This window comes from Manis javanica, chromosome 8 (genome assembly GCF_040802235.1).
Source record: "Manis javanica isolate MJ-LG chromosome 8, MJ_LKY, whole genome shotgun sequence".
NCBI classification, from domain to species: Eukaryota; Metazoa; Chordata; class Mammalia; order Pholidota; family Manidae; genus Manis; species Manis javanica.
Window position 1 is genome coordinate 11,575,115 of NC_133163.1, and position 21,275 is coordinate 11,596,389.

The following is a 21,275-nucleotide window of genomic DNA, read 5'->3' on the forward strand; positions in this document are numbered from 1 at the left end:
TTCTGTGGCCCTTGGCACTTTATATCAAGCCTGTAACTTCCTTTAGCCTCGGTTTACCCGGCCAGCCGCTTTCTGGTCAGCTCCTCAAGAGCAGGTGCCAGAGCTCATTCATTATTGTAGCCCAGGCCCAGCACAGTTCTAGATGGAGTGGCCCAATCACCATTTTATTGTTAAAAGTATACATCTATAAAATCACAAGCCATGGTCAAGGCTCATGTTTGTTTCTTCATAATTTGACTTTTCTGCCCCAGCCCCAGCTTCCTGCCACATACCTCACCCCTGGGCTCCTGCATGCCTGGGCCAGGGCTTGGCCCAATTCTGAGTCTCCCTTAGCACCCAAGACTGTACATGGCAGTTTGGGAGATCAGTAAATGCTTACTAAATGTCTGCCTGGGATGGAGACCCCAGAGAGATAATGGCCTCTGAAGAGTGTTGTCTGGGATCTTAGACCATTGCACCCCCAGCTGCATGGCTCATGGTCCTTCCCTCCAGGAGTCCAAAGAGACACCCCAGACTTGAGGAAGCTCCGACAGATAGCTTCACACCATTCTGGGGCAGGTGCAGATGCAAATCCTTTGTTAAACAGTCCTTTGTTCTGATGAGTGGTGGGTGGGCTTAGCTTCCAGGACTGCCCTGTGCCTCACATGTACAGCTGGTTGGTGTGGGGGTCCCCAGGCCAAGCTGCATGAGCATGTCTCCATCACATTGTTGCTTATCCTCTCTGTGCCTTGGGCTCTTCAGCTGTATAATGGAAATAAAGTCTTCATCTGTTGTGGGTTGAATTGTGTCCCTCCAAAAAGATGTGTTGAAGTCCTAAGCCCTGGTACATGTGAATGTGACCTTATTTGGAAATAGGGTCTTTGCAGATGTAATGAAGTTAATGTGAGGTCAGATTGAATAAATCCAGTGATTTGGGTCCTTATAAGAAGACACATAAAGGCATGGGACACATCACAGAAAGGAGAAGCCATGTGACAGAGGCAGAGACTAGAGTAAGCCAAGGGGCACCAAAGACTGCTGGCTGGCACCAGAGGCTCAGAGAGAGGCCTGCAGCAGATGCCCCAGAGGGAGCCAGCCCTGCCGACAGGCTGATTTGGGACCTCTGCCTCCAGAATGGTGAGAGCATACATTTGTGTTGTTTGAAGCCACCCGGTTTGTGCTGCTTTGCCACAGCAGCCCTAGAAAACTGGTGTACCCCGTCAGACACAATGCTGTGGGCGTGGAATAAATCAGTCCATGGGAGCTGCCTAGAACAGTGCACAGCATGCCCAGTCAACCGCACTACTGCTACACCATGAGTGTGAACAGGGGAGGCAAGCGTGCTGTGAGGCAGGGTGGGAGGTGGGTGGATTTTTGAGGCCGTCTTTGGCCTCATTTTGTACAGCTCCTCAATTAAAAACTCTTCCCTCTGGACAATTTTCCTCATTCTCGCCCATCAACGCAGTCCTCCAGCCTGCGTCCAGGCCTTTGCCCATGCTGTTTCCCCGAGCACAAAGAATCCATCTATGCCCTGCCCTGCCTTCAGGACTCTGCTTCCAGGTCCACCTTGGGTCCACCCAAAGCCTTTCCTGAGAATTCCGGCCCCTCCTGTGGGGAAGTGCACAAAGAGCGTGCTGTCCCAGCCACGCACCTGCACCAGGGAAACGCTGAGCCTGTGCTTCCACCAATGCAGAGCACGGGTTCTCAGACTAGGAGACCTCACTCACTGAGAGCAGAACGGGTCTCCCTTGTCCGTCACCTGCACTGCGTCCAGCATTGTACCAGGCTCCCAGTGAGGCTCCAGAAAGGACAGCTGGGCTGACCAGGCCTTCTGGTGCCGGAATCAAGAGGAGACCAAGTGGACAGGGACAGAAAGGAGGTTCCTGGTTGCTTAGGTCTGGGGGGTGGAGAGAGAGGGGATGATGCTAAAAGTAGGAGGCTTCTTTCCCTCTATCTCTTTTTATTGTGGCAAACTAGACAAGGCATCAAATTTAGCATTTTAACCATTTGAATGTATATGACTCATAGCCCAGCCAGTCGGCTCCTCCCAGTAAAGATGCCAGTTGTACCTGGTCACCTTTGACAAACACGAGCAGCCGCTGTCTGCACTGTGTGCTGTCTCGGGTCCTCAGCAGAAGCCTCTGTGGTAGCATGCCAGGCCCTGCCTAAACCGTTTCATGCTCAAAGGGGCAGGGGAGGGAATGGGCACCAGTCAGCTGCACCTGACACGTCCTGAGATGACGACAGGCAAAAGGTAGTCGTATTCTGCCTCTGCTTGGAGAAAAGGAACTATTTCACCTTACAACTCACTACTAAGGCTGAGTTGGGACAAGACAGAGATGCCAAGTCCACACACACTGGGCTGGCTTAGTATCAAAATGAAATGTCCATGAAGAGCAGAAAACCGGAAGATGGAAGATGGTTTTAAAAGAAAGAAATTTTATTTTACTACTCACACAAATGAACTGTTGAGGACAGGGGCTGTATGCATCTCCTTCCTTCCCCAAGGTTACCCCCAGCACCAGGCATGGCACTTAGCTCATTCAGATTTCACTGTTTCACATGGGTTCGTGTGTGTGTGTGTGCACGTGCATGCAGCACCACACAGTTGCCACCTGTAATCACCACCACCATCAAGCTGTTCCCTGCACCACCACTGCAAGGCTCCCGGTGCTCCCCCTTTAAGGCCAGGCCCACCCCAGGCCCTGGCAACCATTCATCTGTTCTCCTTCTCTGTGATTACGTTATTCCACAACCATCATATAAATGGAACGTCGCAGTGTATATCCTTGGAGATTGGCTTTTTTTCACTTAGTGCATTTTTCTTGAGGGCATCCAAGTTGTTGAGTGCACCCATAGCTTGTTCTGATTACTGAATAGTATTCGATGGTCTGGATGTACCAGAGTTTCCTTGGTTATTCTGCCACTAAAGGACATCTGGGGAGTGTCTAGTTTAGTTATTATGCATGAGGATTCTGTGAACACTTGTGTATACGTTTCTGCAGGAAAACATGTTTTCCCTTCTCTAGGATATATGCCCAAGAGTACAATTTCTGGGTCATATGGCAAATCTATTAGTGTTAAAAGAAACTGCCAATTTTCCTGGGTTGCCATACTATTTTACATTCCCACCAGCAATGTAGGAGTGATCCCAGTTTCTCCCCGTGCTTGCCAGTTTGATGTTTTCATTATTTTTTAATTTAGCCATTCTAATAGGTGTAACATGATATCTCATTGTGGTTTCAATTTGCATTTTGAAAAGATGTTGGACATCCTTTTGTGTGGCAGTTTGCCATCTGTATATCCTCTTTGGAGAAAAGTCTGTTCATGAATTTTGCCCATATTCTAATTGGACAGTTTTTTTTAATGTTTAATGTTTGTTTTTAACCATTTTACTAAGGTATCATATCCCACACCATGTGATTCACCAATTCAGAGTTCATGATTCAAAGACTTAGAGTGATCAAAGAGTCGTGCAACCATCACTATGATCAAATTTGTAATATTTTCATTATCCCTGAAAGAAACCATGTGCTGTTAGTGGTCACCTTCCCTTCCTCCCTCCTCCAAGCTTCTGGTAGCCACTGATCTTTCCGTCCCTGTGGATTTGCCTATAGTAGGCACTTCGTATATATGGAATCAGACAATATGTGGTCCTTTGTGGCCGGCTGCTTTCACTTAGCAGAACATTTTCAATGTTCGCCCAAGTGGGAGCACGGGTTAGCACTTCATTCTTCTTTATGGCTGAATATTATTCTACTGTATGGACATAGCACATGTTGTTTCTCCATTCATATATTGATGGCTATTTAGGCCGTTTTCACTTTTTCGCTGCTAAAACAATGCTGCTGTGAAGACTTGTGCACAAGTTTTTGTGCGGACCTAAGTTTTCATTTCTCTTGGGTATATATATACCTAGAAGTGGAATTGCTGGGTAATTATATGTTTAAGAAACTGCCAAACTGTTTCTTCAAAGTGACTGCACCAGTTATTTTCCCACTAGCAATGTAGGAAGATTCCAGTTTCTCCACACCTCTGCCGATACTTGTTATCCTCTATCTTTTTTACGAAAGGTGTCCTAGTGGGTGTAGAACCAGCAGGTGGGGCCAGACCCACTCCTCCAGGTGCCCACCCCACACACTTGGGATCCCCCCCCTAGGAAGGTCACAGTGGCCTTTTGGCTGATGGGACCCACTGTTGCCCAGCAACACCACGGTCGCCATGGGAACCACCAGGCCAGTTTGTGGCTCAGACAGTAGAAGAACAGTTGGCTACCACCATCAGGCCTAGCTGAAGGTCCAATTTTCTGAATTAGATAATTAAGAGGAAATCAAGAGCCATTGTTCCCAGGGCTGGAAGTGGGGAGAGCAGCAATTTCTCTGGGGCCTGAGGACTCCGTGGTTCAGGCCCAGCTTTGATACCCACCAGCTCTGAGATTCTCCCAGCTGCCTCTCCTGTAAGACGGGAGAACGGCCCCCTCCAGACCGGGAGGAAGGGGCTGCTAGACCAGGGCTTCTGGAACTGCTGGCCCAGCAGAGGGCACAGGCTACCAGGAGGACTGGGGAGGACAAACGGCCCCGTGCTGGGCAGCACGTCTGCTGTGTTCTCTGGGGGGCCTTGCTGCTGAGCTATGCAAGAACTCATGCTCGGAGTGGTACAAACTCTTGCTTCTGTTTCAGGCAAAGCCCAAACCTGGACAGCACCAACCAGGCGTGGGCCCCTGTTTCCACCCACCACATGCCCTGAGACAAGCCTTCGCCTCTGACTCCTGCTTTCTCTAACTGCCGAGTGGGGATAAGCGTCACGAGGCCCTCTCTGGCTCTCGTGCAGAGGCTGGAGTGGGACTCTGTGGAGGCTCGGAGGGAGGATAGCAGCCCCTCCACCAGAGATAACACAGTGGTCCAGCAGGTCTCAGGGGAGGGTGGGAGGGCGAGTTAGGGCTCAGGGATCCGGGAGAGGAAGCTGACTTGAGAATGTGCCGGAAACCGTTCCTTTTCTTTCTGGCTGTTACTGAGGGTCTAGGTGGGCGCCTTGGCCTCTGGGTCACTGGCTGACACCCTTCACTGTTTATTTACCAGCCTGCTCAAGCCTTCCTCTGTATAGTCCCTACACCCCTTCCAGCCCTGAAGCTGAAATGTGAGATCACCTTCCTTTAGTCCCCAGCCCCCTCCACCAACCCCAGGTCCCTGGGGTATACAGGCCGTAGGGAGGCTAGTAGGAAAGGAACACGAGAGGACCTGGCAGCCACAGTCAGGGTCCAAGCAGGGGGCTGCCTCCAAATGCTCCCAAGGCCCTGTCACAGGGTCTGGCAAGGGAGCAGAGAGGTGCCTCCTTCTCTAGGTGGCTGCAGCCCTGCACTAAACTGCACAACTTGACAAACAGAACACCAGTTGTTTCATCCCCCACTCAGCTCACCTACAAGGCACTTTTGGGCAGTGCACAAGCTAGGCAACTGCCCTTGACAGGCCTGGGTATGAGTCATGGCCATATTTGCTGGTTGTGGTTGGCAGAAGGAACAACTGCTCTTGATTTCCTCTTAAGAATTTTAGGATGAAAAAGGTACAGCAAAACCTTTTTACTGAGTTTTATACCACATGCCCAAGTCGGCTCAGACCAGAGACCCAACCAACCCAAATGTCCCTCCCAGAGGATGGAGAACAACAAAAGCCAGCGTGGAAAGGCCCTTAGACACAGCTCCAGCCCAACCTTCCCACTGTGTAGTTGGAGAAACTGAGGCCCAGAGAAGGTGCATCATTGTCCTGTGAGAGGATTAGCTCACGTCTTTCCCGAGTTTGATTCTGGTGCTCTCCGGAATCTAGGGTCTGATTCTGACCGCTATTGCTCTGCCCCTTCCTCCCAACTTGCCAGCAGGGGCTTTGAGCCTCCTGATTAATAATGGAAGGTTAGTGTTTTCAAGGTTTTAATAGTAACAACAGTAATAATAATATCATCTACCTATTAAGTGCCTATTCTGTGCTAGCCTCTACGTAGTCTTCATGACAACTCCACTATCATCCTTTTATAGGCAAGGAAACTGAGGCTTGGAGAGAGTAAGTGGTCCAAGAGCCACAGTCATGACCAGGTGCCACCAGCCCAGAAGCCTGGTGTATCAGGCCCCTTTTGTTAAGGAGAGGGGGTGTCATGGGGAGGGAGGGCATCCAGTCTTCCATACCGGAATGCACTCAGCATGTCTTGTCAGCTAGAAGAGACGCTTTCCCATGGACCACACATTTCCTCCCTTGCCACTGGACAGGCCCCCTGTTACCCTCAGTGAAACCCTCCCGGGCAGAACTGTGGCCTGCCTCCCTCTGGCCCTGGCACTGGGGACACATTCCACCTCAGAGTGTGATTATGCCACATCATGATGTGTTCACAGGCCTGATTTGGGCCCAGAACGAAGCTCCCAGAGAGCAGAAGCCAAGCCTTCCTTCTTTTTACTGTCCCAGAGCCCGGACCTTGTCAGGATCACACCATAAGCTGAACGGGGTTTGAGGCTCTTAAGAGCATTGATTCTGAACTCCCTCCTGGCAGTCACTTCTGCAGCAACTGCCACTACCCTGTTCAAGCTGCAATGAAACATTCCCTTTCTTGGATGGGGCTCTTCCATATTTAGCAACTGTGTAGATGAGGATTTAAGTCTGGGAAGAGGAATAGGGACCAAACTGTCACAATGCAGATGGGTCTTTGCCTGGGAACTATTTATAGGCTCAGATGCCAAAACATAAGGGGAGACATTGGACAGATGAGCGAATTGTCAAGTGTCAGGGGAGACTAAATAAAGAGTAGGCAGACAGGGAGGTGCTAGGGAGAAGGGTGGGGAGGGACGGAGGAGGAGATGCCCAGCAGAGGCAGCCCTCCCGGGGGACTGAGTCCTTGGTGGCAAGGAGCTGCAAGGTGGGGAAAGTGATCTGCTTGCTCCTCTGCTCATGCTGCAGGTGCTGGGCGGTGGTTGGCGGGGGTGACTCTCTACCTGCACCCACTCTAAAGAAACACTTTGCTCTCTTGGGGAGCCGAGGGAAGGAAAGGAGGTGGCAGCAGCTGCTGGCAGAACAGCAGCCACAGAGGACCCATCAAAAAACACCCAGCCCAGAAACCAACCCAGCTTCACCTTCAGGATCTTACAAAGCTCAGCCCATCCCCGAACTTTCATGTGAGGTCTACAAGAAAGTGACCGGTGCTTGTGAAAATGTGAGACTCAGAGAGGGTAAGTGGCTGACTAAAGGTCACAGAGCTAGGAAGCAACACCAGGACGTGACCTTCAGCTAGCCCGCGTCCACAGTCTGTGCTGTCGCCTGGCGTCCTCCGCTACTGGCTCTCTAGATGCTTCTGTCCAACAGGAATATCATGCAAGATACATGCGCAATTTTAAATTTTCTCATAGTCATATTAGAAATACAGCTGATCCTTCCTTGAACAATGTGAGTGTTAGGGGTGCCAACCCCTGTACAGTCAAAAATTAGCATATAACTTTTGACTCCCCCAAAACTTACCGACTAATAGCCTGCTGTTGACCAGAAGCCTTACCAATAGCATAATCAGTTGAGGAAAACGTTTTTATAAGTATCATATACTACATTCTCACAATAAAGTAAGTCAGAGAAAAGAAAATGCTTTTTCAAATTGTCACACATCTCCAAAAATTCTTCCAATACATTTAGTTTAAACCGCTGTTGCTCACAGATCAGTTGTAGTGAATGGAAACATGTAAAATTAGTCATATATTCTATTTAACCCAATATATCTAAGATATTATCAGTTCAACAAACTATAAATGTAAAACAATTACTAATGAGACATTTTCCATTTTTTCCATACTAAATGTTCAAAACCTTGTACATATTTTACACTTAATAACACATCTCAATTCAGACTCCCACCTCTCAAGGGTTCAATGGCCCCGTGTGGCTCATGGTTGCTGCACTAGACTGCATACATAGCCCTAAGCAGGGTCCTCAACCAGGACCAAATTTGTCCCCCAGGGCACAATTTGGCAATGTGTGGAGACATTTAGGCTGTCCCACCTCGGGAGTGGGGAGGATGGGGTGGCACTGCTGACATCTAGTGGGCAGAGGCCAGCGCTGCTGCTGAATAGCCCTACAGTGCAGAGGACAGGCCCCTCAGCAAAGAATGGTCGGCTCCAAGGGGCAAGAGTGCCAAGTTTCAGGAACATCCTACTCCAGAGGGAGCCAGTCTGTGCTCCTTGGACAACTGGCAGGATCCCAGGAGTGCTTAGATGCCAGCTCACAGCGGGCGCCCAACATCAGTGCTGGGCATGGTAATGAATGGAAGCCAGGAGTGCCCAGCATGACTCTGAATCCAAGACCTCGGCCTCACGGAACCGTGCCTTTGTCCTCTTCACCAGCAGCGCAGAGACACCAAGAGCCACAAACTGGGTGGTGGGATCAAGACCCAGGGACCAGCCTCAGGACAACTGACGTCCTGCTTGCTTCAGCATGCTTCCGAAACACCTGCTTGTAAACCCCCAGCCAGCTGGGCTGCAGATGCAGCTGTCTGTCTTCTCTGCTGGCCCTGGTATAAGCAGCCTAGGGCAGGCTCAGCCCTTGCAAGGGGGAACCCTGCAGTTCCAGGGAGCAAATTCAATGGTGGGAGTGTGATAGGGCCCTTGACTGTGGCTGTAGGTCAAACTGCACCTTCCAAATCAGCCCATCAGTAGAAAAGCTGATGTTCTGATCCTTTACTTCCTCACTGGTTCTGAATGAACAAGTGGAAGAAAGGAGTGCTATTTATAGACCCTCTGAAACCCCTGGCAGGCATAAGGCTGAGTGCCCTCCTGAATTAGCATAAATGAATCACCCTCCCTGGTGGGCAAAGGGGACTCCACCCCTCTGTTGCTGCTAAGAGGAGTGTTTCTGTTGACACAGGGAAGCTCCTATGACCTACTAGGGATCAGGGCTCCAAGTACTCAGGCAATTAGATTCACCGAGTGTTAGGTTTCTCTAGCCCATCATCTAATTAAGATTCCTCTTTAGTTACCAGATGGCAATTTTATAGCCCCATAAGAACAGGTGGAAATGGGTATCTTGATCCCCAGGTATGTAATCAAGCAGACGGACATTGCAGGGTTAGCATCCCATCCCTTGGAGACTCTCAGATCTGTACCTTGGGCTCTGCTCTCCTTCCTGAGACCTGGATTCAGGGATTTATTGTATTTCATTCATCAAATATGTGCTAAGCACTTACTATATGCCAGGCACTGGCATGATGGTGGTGGGCTTCTCTCTCCCTGGCATGGGCCCCCCCATATTCCTTGCTGTCACCCCCTCCCACCATGATTTCCCTGGACCTCGGATGATGCTGCCACAGGTCCCCGACCCCAGGTGCCTCCATTGGCTCCTCTTCCTCCTTCAGCCAGTTCTGCCAACCAGTGATGTCAGTTCTCCTCTTAAATATCTCAGGAGCATGTCCCCTCTTCGGGACATGCAGCTGCAACTTCGGGGTCCAGGCACCACCATGCTGTCCCTGACTGCAGTCAAGTCCCCTCTGGGCTTCATCATTGGGTGGAAGGATGCAGTCCAGCCTCCACAATGCCCGTCAGCAGGGAAGAACTTCTATTTAAAAGGTACTCCAGATCATTCCACCCCACCTCTTCCCCCGGGGCTCTTCCCTGTGGCCTTTTAGAGACTCTTAGAGAAAAGCTGAGTCTCAAGACCTGGGTGCACATTGTCCTGTGATTGGCCCCTCCTACAACAGCCACTGGACCTTTCTCAGAGAAAACCGTGGTAAATGCTCAGCCACATCTTCTCAGTGAGCGGGAGGGCTCTGGTCCTTGGATCCTGAAGCCAGTAAGGAGCCTCCCAAGCTTCCACGGGAAAATTCCTCATGATTTCAAATGCAGTCCCACGATCCGCTTACAGTCTCACATTATCCACCCGATTTTCTAGGAGTCTCTGCTGCACCTGTTGTACCACTCCCTGATTCCAATTTATTCCTGTTTTTGTAAAGACACAGCTCCCACCCTTAAAGATATAGCCTTTCATGTAAGAATTATAACAAATTACATATAAACACACACAGCATGTCTACACACCCACATCATGCTTTGTTTACAAAATGCCCACATATATGTCACCTCCCAGTGGTTCTATAAGATGGGTATTACCGTCCCCATTTAATAGATGAAGATGGGCTGCAGTGTGCTGGTAAATGTTTAACAACTGACTCTCCAGGGACAGGAAGTCTGGACTTTACAGCATTTGCCAATTTCCATAATGTAAATACTCCCACCATGTTGATTTCAAGACTGGAGCTGGGATATATGTACAATGAACTCTCATGAGCTAGAAGGAGTGGCTCCAGCATGCTACCAAAACCGAGGCTTGGAGACAGATCCTCTTTCAGATGATCATTAAGAGGCCTGGAATTCTGGGGACCCCACTGACTTGGGGGAACCCCTCCTCACAGTGGCTGTCCTGCTTGAAGCCGTTCAGTCCCTGCCAGCTCCCTTTCTGTCCAGCTCTGGTTCTTTGCAATAAAGGTAAAGCCTGTGAGTATAACGTGGCTTAGGCCTCAGATTCTGAGGGTAATTCCGAAGTTCTTATGGATACTCGGTGGTTGTGCTTTTCCTCCCCCTCTGGTGTCCTCCGCCTGCCCCTGACTTGCACAGTCATACGCCCGAGGAGCACAGGAGCCAGGACAGGCAGCAACCTGGCCCAGGGGAAGGCGCTTTACAGCCGGGCTCAATCACAGTGGCATCCTTGGGAACAGTTCCTCAGGCTGCAAAAACAGGACCCTATCAATTAATATACGATCAAGGAGCCGTGGATACACAATGGGGAGATGACAGCCTCTTCAACAGCTGCTGTTGGCAAAACCGGACAGCTACATGTCAGAGAATGAAACTGGATTACTGTCTAACCCCATACATGAAAGTAAACTCAAAATGAATGTAAGTCATGAAACCATTAACCTCTTAGGAAAAAACATAGGCAAAAATCTCTTGTATGTAAACATGAGCAGCTTCTTCATGAACATATCTCCCCGGGCAAGGGAAACAAAAGCAAAAATGAACAAGTGGGACTATAACAAGCTGAAAAGGACACCACCTATAGAACAAAAAGGCATTCTACAGGATGGGAGAATATATTCATAAATGACAGATCCGATAAAGGGTTGACATCCAAAATACATAAAGAGCTCATGCACCTCAACAAACAAAAAGCAAATAATCCAATTAAAAAATGGGCAGAGAATTTGAACAGATGCCTCTCCAAAGAAGAAAATTAGGTGGCCAACAGGCATGTGAAAAGATGCTCTACATTGCTAATCATAAGAGAAATGCAAATTAAAACCACAAAGAGATATCACCTCACACCAGTTAGGATGGCCACTATCCAAAAGACAACAACAACAAATGTTGACGAGGATGTGGAGAAAGGGGAACCCTCCTACACTGCTGGTGGGAATGTAAATTAATTCAACCATTGTGGAAAGCAGTATGGAGGTTCCTTGAAAAACTGAAAATAGAAATACGATTTGACCCAGGAATCTCACCCCTAGGAATTTACCCTAAAAATGCAGGAGCCCAGTTTGAAAAAGACAGATGCACCCCTATGTTTATCGCAGCACTATTCACAATAGCCAAGAAATGGAAGCAACCTAAATGTCCATCAGTAGATGAATGGATAAAGAAGATGTGGTACATATACACAATGGAATATTATTCAGCCATAAGAAGAAAACAAATCCTAACCATTTGCAACAACATGGATGGAGCTGGAGGACATTATGCTCAGTGAAATAAGCCAGGTGGAGAAAGACAAGTGCCAAATGATTTCACTAGTCTGTGGAGTATAAGATCAAAGGAACAACTGAAGGAACAAAACAGCAGCAGACTCACAGAACCCAAGAATGGACTAACAGTTATGAAAGGGAAAGGGATTTGTGAGGATAGGTGGGAAGGGAGGGATAAGGGGTGGGGGGAAAGAAAGGGGGGAAAAAGGGGCATTACGATTAGCACACATAATGTAGTGGGGGGGCACGGGGAAGGCAGCACAACACAGAGAAGATAAGTAGTGATGCTAGAGCATCTTACTACACTGATGAACAGTGACTGTAATGGGGTATGTGGTGGGGACTTGATAATGGGGGGAGTCTAGTAAACATAATGTTGCTCATGTAATTGTACATTAATGATATAAAAATAAAACAAAAAACAAAAAAATAAAAAAACCAGGACCCTAGCACCTGCTTCCTAGGGCTGTGGTGAAGACAAGAGGGATGACTTCTACAAAAGCCCACTCAGTGCCTGACACACAGTGAGGGTGGCGCAGTGCTTGGCACATGGTAAGTCTGGTATGGGGAGTCCCCAATAATTGGGCTCTAAAGGCTTTATAGGACTTCATGGGTAGGGCCTACTTATTGGGGAACTTGGTCTCACCTGGGGGCTGCCCAGGGCAGCTTTAGACTGGGAACAGTGACTACATTAAAGGAACATCCTTGCAGGGGAAGTTCCCTAAAGTTTCCACTGTGGAAACCAAGGCCAAGATAAGCAATAGCACAACAAAGCGTGTGTAACAGGACCAGGGCTGGGGGCGAGAGCAGGACAAACTATTCATTGGTCCTTGACAGATAAGGGGAGATGGACACAAAGAGCCACAGAGGACACCGCCCATTTTTACTGAACTTTCCAGAAAGTCTCACCTCTGCTTGCTTCCTTAGTTTATGCAGAATGGAGAAGTGGGTGGGACAGGCATAATAATGTGGCTTCCCAAGAGTCCAGCTGGGACACTGAACAACATGCGTTCTCCTCGGCTATGCTGAGGCTTTATCATCCAGGTCCGGGACATCAGGGGTCAGGCAAACAAGAACAGCACCTTCTCTCCATGTGGGGCTTTATCCTTCCAAGGCCTTTTGTATCCATCTCTTAGGTGAGGTCAGGGGTCCCTTCTCCCAGAAGGCCCAGAGACATTTAGTGACTTGCTTAAGGTCACACAGCAAGTAACTGGTGGAGCCGTATTAGAACCCAGTAAATGGACACCACCCATGGCTCTGCTCAAGCTCTCACCGGCCCTAAGGCTGCTCACCCTTCCTAGTGATGACGCTGCCAGGGCAAAGCAAATCTGGGAGGCGCTCTAGAGGTAACAATCCACTTTCTTTTTGGGAAAAATCCCCAAAGCTGAGTCCTCCGGAACATCTCCTTGGAAGCCCTGAGTATGGGGTAACCCTCCCAGAGCAGCTGAGCCTCCGCAAAGGGATGCCGCGAGAACCGCACAGGGACCCCTGAGAACCGCAAAGCACTTGCAAAAGCACGCAGTCTTCTTTCTTCCACCCTTAACCCCATCCAGTCAGCTACTCAAGGGATCCCTTTAAGAGCAGAATCCAGTCTGATCATGACCCTCACCAGGTGCTGGTTACATACAGACATGAATGAAGAATGAATGCAGCGCCGCTCTTGCATCTGCCAGGTTTGGGGTACGCTCACCTATGCTTTCTTGCCTGTTTCTCCTAACAACTTCCCCAGAGGTGCTTGCTTTAGTTCAGAGCTGGGTAAGTGGGAGACCTGAATACAAACCCTGGTTTGGTTTTCTAACCCTAAGACCCACGTTAAGGGGTAAGTGGGCAGTCAGGGAAGGGGGAGAGGTACTTAACTTTTTATGAGCACCTATTGTACATAGTTCCAGTTAGTCATCACTACAATGATGAGTCCATTTCACAGTTGAGAAAAACCAGGCTCGGTGAGGCAGAGGGTTGAACAGCATTGACAAAACCTCACAGCTGATGAAAGCAAAGCAGTGGGATTTGAATCCAGGTCCATTAGATCCCAAAGCCCACCCTCTCAGTCCTTCCCAACCAGGCCATCTCTCTGCTGAAGTGTGAGGGGTCATTAACCAGCTGATCAATGACGTGGTGTTGGCTGAACATTTGCTACATGCTCTGCCCTATGCCAGCCCATGGGGACTGGAGATGTTGTATCAGACTCAACTCTACCCTCAGAAGCTTGGCCAGCAGGAAGAAAGGAGATACAAAAATATGAAACCGACATGGGAGAGGGGAGAGCAGCAGACATAGGCACACAGGTGGGGTGGATGCCGTGAGTGCCAGTGAGCGCAGAGAAAGGAACAGGGTGCTTCCAGATGGCGATGACCCGGGGAGATTGCTGTGAACAGGCAAGAGACTCACCAGGAAACTCCACTGACCACCTGAGCCACCTTGTTGGGAAGTCAGAGGGCCTGAGTGGACAGTTGGCATGGGGAGGAGGTTGACAGTCTGAATGAGCCTTAGACAGAACAGATGCCTCCCTGATTTCAGGACAGCCAGGACGAACTAACTTCCACTCTTTGGCGGCCAATGCCTGATATTCTGCCACTGAAACATCAGTCCTAGAATTTTTATTCCTATTGAGATATATACCCTCATCGTCAGGAGCACTACTTTATGGTGGTGTTAGTCTTTCACATGTTAGTATAAATCTGTTTATTGGCTGGAGAATTTCCAGAGAGCAGGTTTTCATGCAGGGTGGTAGAGGGAGGCAGAAATAGCTGGAAAGGAAGGTAGGAGCCCCAGATGCAAATGTTGAGCTAAGATAATCCATAGGAAGCCCAGGAGGCTCTGGAGCCTGGACTCTGACCCCTGACACTTTTGTAATCATCCCGAAAAGAGAGGGGACTATCAGAGCCCATGGTTCTCCGAAATAGTTGAGTTGGACTGTTTTCTCATAGACAGATTTTCTGAAGCTACAAAGCCCCTGAAGGTGGCAGTCACTGTACACACAGGCTGAGGCCACCCACTTGGGTCTGGTGCTGGCATGATACCCTGCACCTGCGAACCCATTTCCCTCACCTTCTCCTGCTTCCGAGGCCCTGTGTTCTGGAACTTCCTCTCACTTCTGTCAAAATCTCCTGTGTTGGCCTTCCTCAGGGCAAAACAACCCCCTGGCAATCCCTGTGCTCACATCTCCCATAATTGTTGCACCCTGCCTTCTCCCAAGGCCTCACCCACTGTCAGGGTTTCCCAGCCCCAGGCCCTGCCCCTTCTCTAGGCCTTACACTTCCTAGTCCCAGTTCCCCTAGTTCCCCTGCAGCCTTAGAGTGAGGCCCTTCCCTCGGGCAGGTCTCAATCCCCTCCTCTTCCTCTGTGGGCTCCTGGCACGGCCAACTGTCTGCGCCATCACCCACACAGCCAAGATCTCTTCTAAAGCGCCTGTCTCATCAGGGCACTTTCTGCTCAAAATCTTTTCGTGCCCTCCCAAGACACTACAAACTAAATCCCTAACACCTTGGGGTGGTTATTAAGGCCCTTGGTGACCTGACCAAATCCCACCTCTCCAGCCTTCCCATCACCTCACCCCCAGTGGGGCCCACCCTTTCTTGGTTATCTTCTAGCGTCTGAGCCTGAGGCAGGCTGTGCTGTCAGTGAAATAGGCTTTGCCCCCAGTTTCTCTTTCTCACAATGATTTTCCATCCTCCAAGGTTCAGAAAGGTCTGGGTTGACTTTTCTCAGTCAAAAGTAATCATTTACATGATTACCGCAAAGTCCACACTTACATTCTAGCACTTATGAAAGCCTGGCTTGTATTTTTGGTTAAGTGGGTAGCGGTCTCCCCGACTGATCCATGCCTTACAGAGCCTGTCATAAGCGTCTTCCTTCAGAAGCCATTCAGCACATATTTAATTGATTGCCATGTCTTTGAAATGTTTAATAACATAGAGAAAGCTCGTATTAAAATGTTTAAGTCAACAAAGGAAGACGAAAAGCTATATACACCACTATGATTCAAATCTGCTTAGGAAAAAACCCAGAAAGACATTTACCAAAGTTGTACAGTAAACTTCTTGGACTTAAATTATCTGATGCTGTATTTTTTTTTCCCTGTGCCAACCCCAATTTTGGAGGCTGAAAAACAGAAACAAACTGGGGTGAGTTTTTAGCCCAAGCCTCCCTGGGTAGTAATGAACGTGAGATATGAAGAAAAAATCAACTTCTCAGAGTTCTCCAGGAGCAAGACATTGCAGGGGATGACAGCTGTGAAGTGAAGTTGTATGTGATTCAATCCCCACAGCTACTCACATCTGAGTGCTTATGCCGTGGGGACACTGGGATAGCTTTTCCCTATAGATGCCTCCATTTCCCCCAGGAGACAACACAGAGACGTCAGAGAGCTACCCCAGTTCTGACATCAGTGCTAGCGTGTTTTTCCACACCACCAAGCAGTTCTCCAACACCAATGGGGTGTTCCACAATTCAACTCAATCCTGACACTATTTAGCTGGAGATAGGGTCAGATCCTGCAGGTTAAGGGCTCAGTCCCACAAGATTGCCACCCTGCCACCTCCCAGCCCCCTGCCCTTCCAACAGCCATGGCAAGTCTGGCTGGTCACCTGTGCTTGTGACCCAACAGCTACAGATGGGACCTTCCAACGACCTCCTTCATGGGTTCAATTAATTTGCTAGAATGGCCCACAGAATTCAGAAAAACTTTTAACTTACTAAATTACTGGTTTATTATAAAAGGATATATCTCAGGGATAGCCAGCTGAAAGAGATGCACAGGCAAGGTACATGGGAAGGGATTTTGGGCTTCCACACTCTCTGAGCACACAGATGGTTCCCCTGGCAACCAGCTCCCATCCTTAGGTGCTTTGCAAAAGTCACCTCATTAGCATAAACTCAGATGTGGTTACAAGGGGCTTGTTGTGGCTATCGAGACGCCTTTATTATTCCTGTCACTCAGGAGATTCCAAGGGTTTGGGAGCTCTGTGCCAGGAACTGGAGTGAAGACCAAATACATATTTCTTACTATAAACCACAATATCACAGTGACGATGCTACTAAATGTGTCCCACGTGCCAGGCAATTCTGTTCCAGGTTCCTACACAGCTTTGCTCCCCAGTCCACCAATAGCTGTGCTGCAGGTTATTTTGCAACTGAGAAAACTGAAGCACAGAGAAGTTAAATAACTTGCTTGTCACAAGGTGACAGAGGCAGAATAAAATCCTAGAACTGACTGCCTTTCCAAAGCTCGTGATGTCAAAAGAGGTTTGCACTGACGAGTGCAATTCACCATGACGCAATACTGCCTGCTGATAACACGTCAAGAGTTTGCCTTCTCCATGCCAACCCCGACTTTAATAATAATCATTCCTTACCTTTTATGGGCTTAATACATTTTGGTCCAAATACAGAGAAAACTCATTGTAGGATAATGGGTCAGCTGGTGAAAGGGCCAAACCCAAGAGTACCAAGGCAAATCGCCCATGTGGACCCGAAGGCCTTCCGGGTGACACTCTGCACCCCCACCATACAGATCTCTACTGCCCAGGAGGACTCCTCTAGACTGTCTTCCGTCCTTGGTTCAAAAGTGCCCCCCCAGTCCAGTAATGATAACCTTCATGCCAATCAGCCAACATCTACCACATTTGCCCATGTGGTGGGCTCTGTTCCCAAGTACAAGTGTATCTATCAGTTTCAACTATTTGGCCTAAAACCACAGGCCTGTGAGTGGGAGACTTGCTCAGGGCAAGAAGAAATCCTAACTGAGCCTGACCGGCCAGCCTTTCTGTCAGTCCAGGCAGGAGGTCACAGGCAGAGAGTAAGCCGGGGCTGCCCTGGAAACGTGGAGCGAGTGGCTCAGACTGAGTGCCCGGCAGTCACTTCTTGTAGGGCCAAACCACACCGTCCACCACTGCCTCATGATTCCTCCTTTAGAGACAGGGCCAACTCATTTTCTTATTTCTAGCAGCCAGTGGAGAAGTGCCATCACATGGATGTGTCATTGTCACTATCTTCAAGGGTGCAGATTGATGAAAAAGGAGCTAGTGTCTTAATGAAAACCAGCCAGGGGTTAATTTCAGCCATGATGGGGCAGGGCTGCAGCCTGGAAGCTGGCTTAGCCTCCATCCATCCTGTGTCCTGCTCCTTCGGCCCATATATCCCTTGCCTCAATATCTCCTCTGCTCGTTCTCTGCCCCCACTTCCCCGCCACACACACGTCCGGCCTCTGAGAGCCCCTGATGAAGCTAAGTAGTGACCCAGACACTGCAAAGCCTTCTCATCATTATCTTATCTCACTGGTGCAGCACAGATGAGGATCGGGGATGTAGGAGATGGTAATACTTGCTCAAAATAGTCACTACCCTTCACATGCCACCAGGAGACTAATCCCTATCCTATCAGAGTCTGGCCTGGCCAGTGAGATATGAGGGGAAGTGACACCTGCCACCTCTGAGTAAACCCTTTCAGAGCCACTCTAGAATTCTCCTGTCTCTCTCCTTTCCCTCTGCCCTGAGATGGGCGCTGCTCCTTCAGCCTGGATTGCAGGGTGAAAATGGTTTGTAAAGAGCCTCATACACTCATGTTACTGTGGGTGCACATGTACTGTGTGCGAGCCACCGAGGGTTAGGGGTGTTTGTGGGCCACAGTACATCTAGCCCGAGCTAACTGACTCAGGGTTTTGCAAAGAAACTCTTAACGGAGGAACTAGAGGAAACCCAAGCACACAGAAGCATAGAAGTGGTCAAAGGGAGTCTTTCTCATTCAAAGCAAACAGTATGGGGCCACAGCTGAGGCTGACCACCCACTCTCGGGGGACCCCCTTGTCTCTTCCCTTTGCCTCAGCTCTGCGTGGGGAACTCCAACAAAAGGCCCTCGTTCCAGGCCCTGGGCCTTTCCCTTGCCCACTTCCTCCTAAGGCCGCCCTCCACTGCAGCCACCATGGCCTGGGGTGAACTCAGAGGCTGGTGACTCCCTCCTCCCACAAGGGACTACAAAGCAGGCCCACATACACTCAACTGGAATTTACCCATGTGTAGGCAAACCCACTCCTCCTTTTGGCTTCATCTTGCAGGAGGATTAATAATAGCAATAATAACAACAACAGACATGATTATAACCTTCCACTGTGCTCTGGGTACTGCCTAAGCATGAGACACATGACACTCACCCCTTCCAGCACCCTATGAAGGAGGCGCCATTATCATCCCCATCGTAGAGGCCTGGAGAGGTTAAGGAAGGTGTCCAAGGTCACACAAAGTGAGAAAAGGCAGAGTTGCAACTTGAGTGCAGGCTGTGTGGCTTCCACAGTCCGGGCTGGGTCACCATGGAAAGCAGGCAAGTAGGAACAGGGATAGCACAAAGGCTGGCGCAGAGAGTCAACGTGGCAGCGAAAGACATTCCCTGCAACTTTCTTGACATCTGGGTCCTCCTAGAGGCAGACTGCAGGGGTCTGAGGGTTAGGGAACAGTAGAGAAATGTAAAGAAAGAGCAAATAAAACATACAAACTGAGAGGCATTTGTGTAGTCACAGTGAATGGACACGAATCATGATTGGGAGAGTGACATTACATCTAGGAGTTTGGTTTGGGTTTTGATGGTCTTTTCAGCAAAGTTGAGCACTGAATTAAAAAATTTTTAAATTCTATCATATGGCTCTGGATGGAAGACACAAACCCAGGGAAGGAAGCTACCACCATCCCCAAGCACCTGGGTTTGTTTCCTGGGCTCCCTGATTGGAAACAAAACATGCATCCTGGTTCCATTGGGTAGACCTTCAGCATGCTTTCTGACCAAGTTCCAAAAGGCTGGGGCAGCCCGGGAGTGCAACTGGGTTGAAAAGACCTAGAAGTGATTACCCTGGAGTCTGGGAGGGAGGGAAAGAGGAGTAGGGCCAAAGGAGAAAGGAACTTTCAGACATTCTGTCAGTGTAGCCTGATTCCATTCTCCTCCAGGAAGCCTTCCTGATCAGCCTACCCTTGAATAAATGCTCCCTCATTCACTTCTGAGCATGTGTCCCTAGACAGGCAAGTCCTTGAAGCCTACGGACTCTCAATAAGCAGCAGGACTACACAAGTCCATAAGCAGATAGGCTGATGGCTGTCTCCCTACCAAAAGCACACCCAAGGCCTGTGCAGCCCAGAGGCCCTTGCTGAGAATGTCCATGAAAGGGCCCAGGTTCTTGGAGAGCAGCATGCACCCCACACCACTGCACCCTTTCTGCAGTCATTAGAGAGCACTATATATTCAGTCTGGGAAAGCTATGACTCTCCTGCCTCTTTGAGATCCTACATTTCCTTCCCTGGATGCTGCAGGAGAGGGCCATTATGTGAATTAATAGCCCCACCTTCTCTATCCCCTTAAAGATTCCTAGCAGTTCAGCAAGATCCAAGATCCTCTGCTTCTGCCTGGCCATGTGTCTGGACCACATTTCCCAATCTCCCTTGTGGATAGGTATAGTCATATGACAGAGTTTTAGCCAATGGAATGTAAGCACAAGTGACAGACCCATTTCTAGGCCCCATAAGACCTGCCCACAAGCCTCCTCCAGGCCCCTTCCAGCCTATGAGTGTGGACCTGGAAGGTGTGAACAGGAACCTTGCACATGAGCAGGAAACTAGCCTCTTCTGGGTTTAACCCATTGTGTTTTGTTATTGTGACTTCACCGACTGGGAAATCTTCACGCTTCCATGTTCTTCATGGTGTGACTCTCCATCTGATGGTCACCCTACATTGTTACTTGTGGATTTTCTCCTCCCTCCACCTGAATGTAAGCTCTGAGGGGCAGGGACCGTGTTTGGTCCTGCTGTGTACCAGCAGTAGAAGAGCTCTGACACAGAGCTGACACTCAATGACTATCTCTTGAATATACAAATGAGTGAACTATATTTTATCCATTCGGCATGAATCCCGGGCTCCATGGAAAGGCCCCCTTACAGCAAGAAAAGGAATTGCTTCTGCTTTCACTTTCTTGCCCACCTCTAGAGCTAGAAAATTAACCTTCATTTGAACTAATACACTCACTCTTTGGGACCCAGCCTCTGTTCCCCACTCTTTGACACCCTCCTGGAATCCTTCCTACCATGGTCTGCATCCCTCAGTGCCCCTCAGCCAGGGATCCCTTTGCAGTCGCAGCTGTTACAATGCACAGCAAGTGTTGATGCCTGTGTATCTCCCATCCTCCAAATAGCCTGGGAGACCCCTGAGGCCAGAACTTACTCATCTTTGCTCTGCAGGTGTTTCTTGAGACAGGAGCACTTCAGAATATTTAATACATATTTTTAAATACTTATTATAGATGCAATTTAAACATATATAATATGGCATGAAATTTTCAATATATTTATGTTATATATTTATAATATTTATGAAATGCTTAGTATTTTATCATCTTCTTTAACTATTGGCCTCTGCTGTTAACCAAGGGTAAAAGCTTCCCCCCAAAACCCCTCAATCCATTTATAAGAGGATCTAAGTTGTTGCTTGGAATTTCTATAGGTTCTTCAAACAGGCTTTTTGGATCTTAATACCTGGCATTGCCCATGCAAGGTGGGGAAGCCCAGACCCTT

At 49.0% G+C, this 21,275-nt stretch overlaps 1 protein-coding gene across 1 annotated transcript in view; it reads right to left on the minus strand.

Moving 5' to 3' along the window:
• The window catches only part of RIN3 (Ras and Rab interactor 3), a 120,437-nt gene that overhangs the window by 46,347 nt on the left and 52,815 nt on the right, over positions 1–21,275 (minus strand). The gene's annotated exons all lie outside the window — the stretch shown is intronic.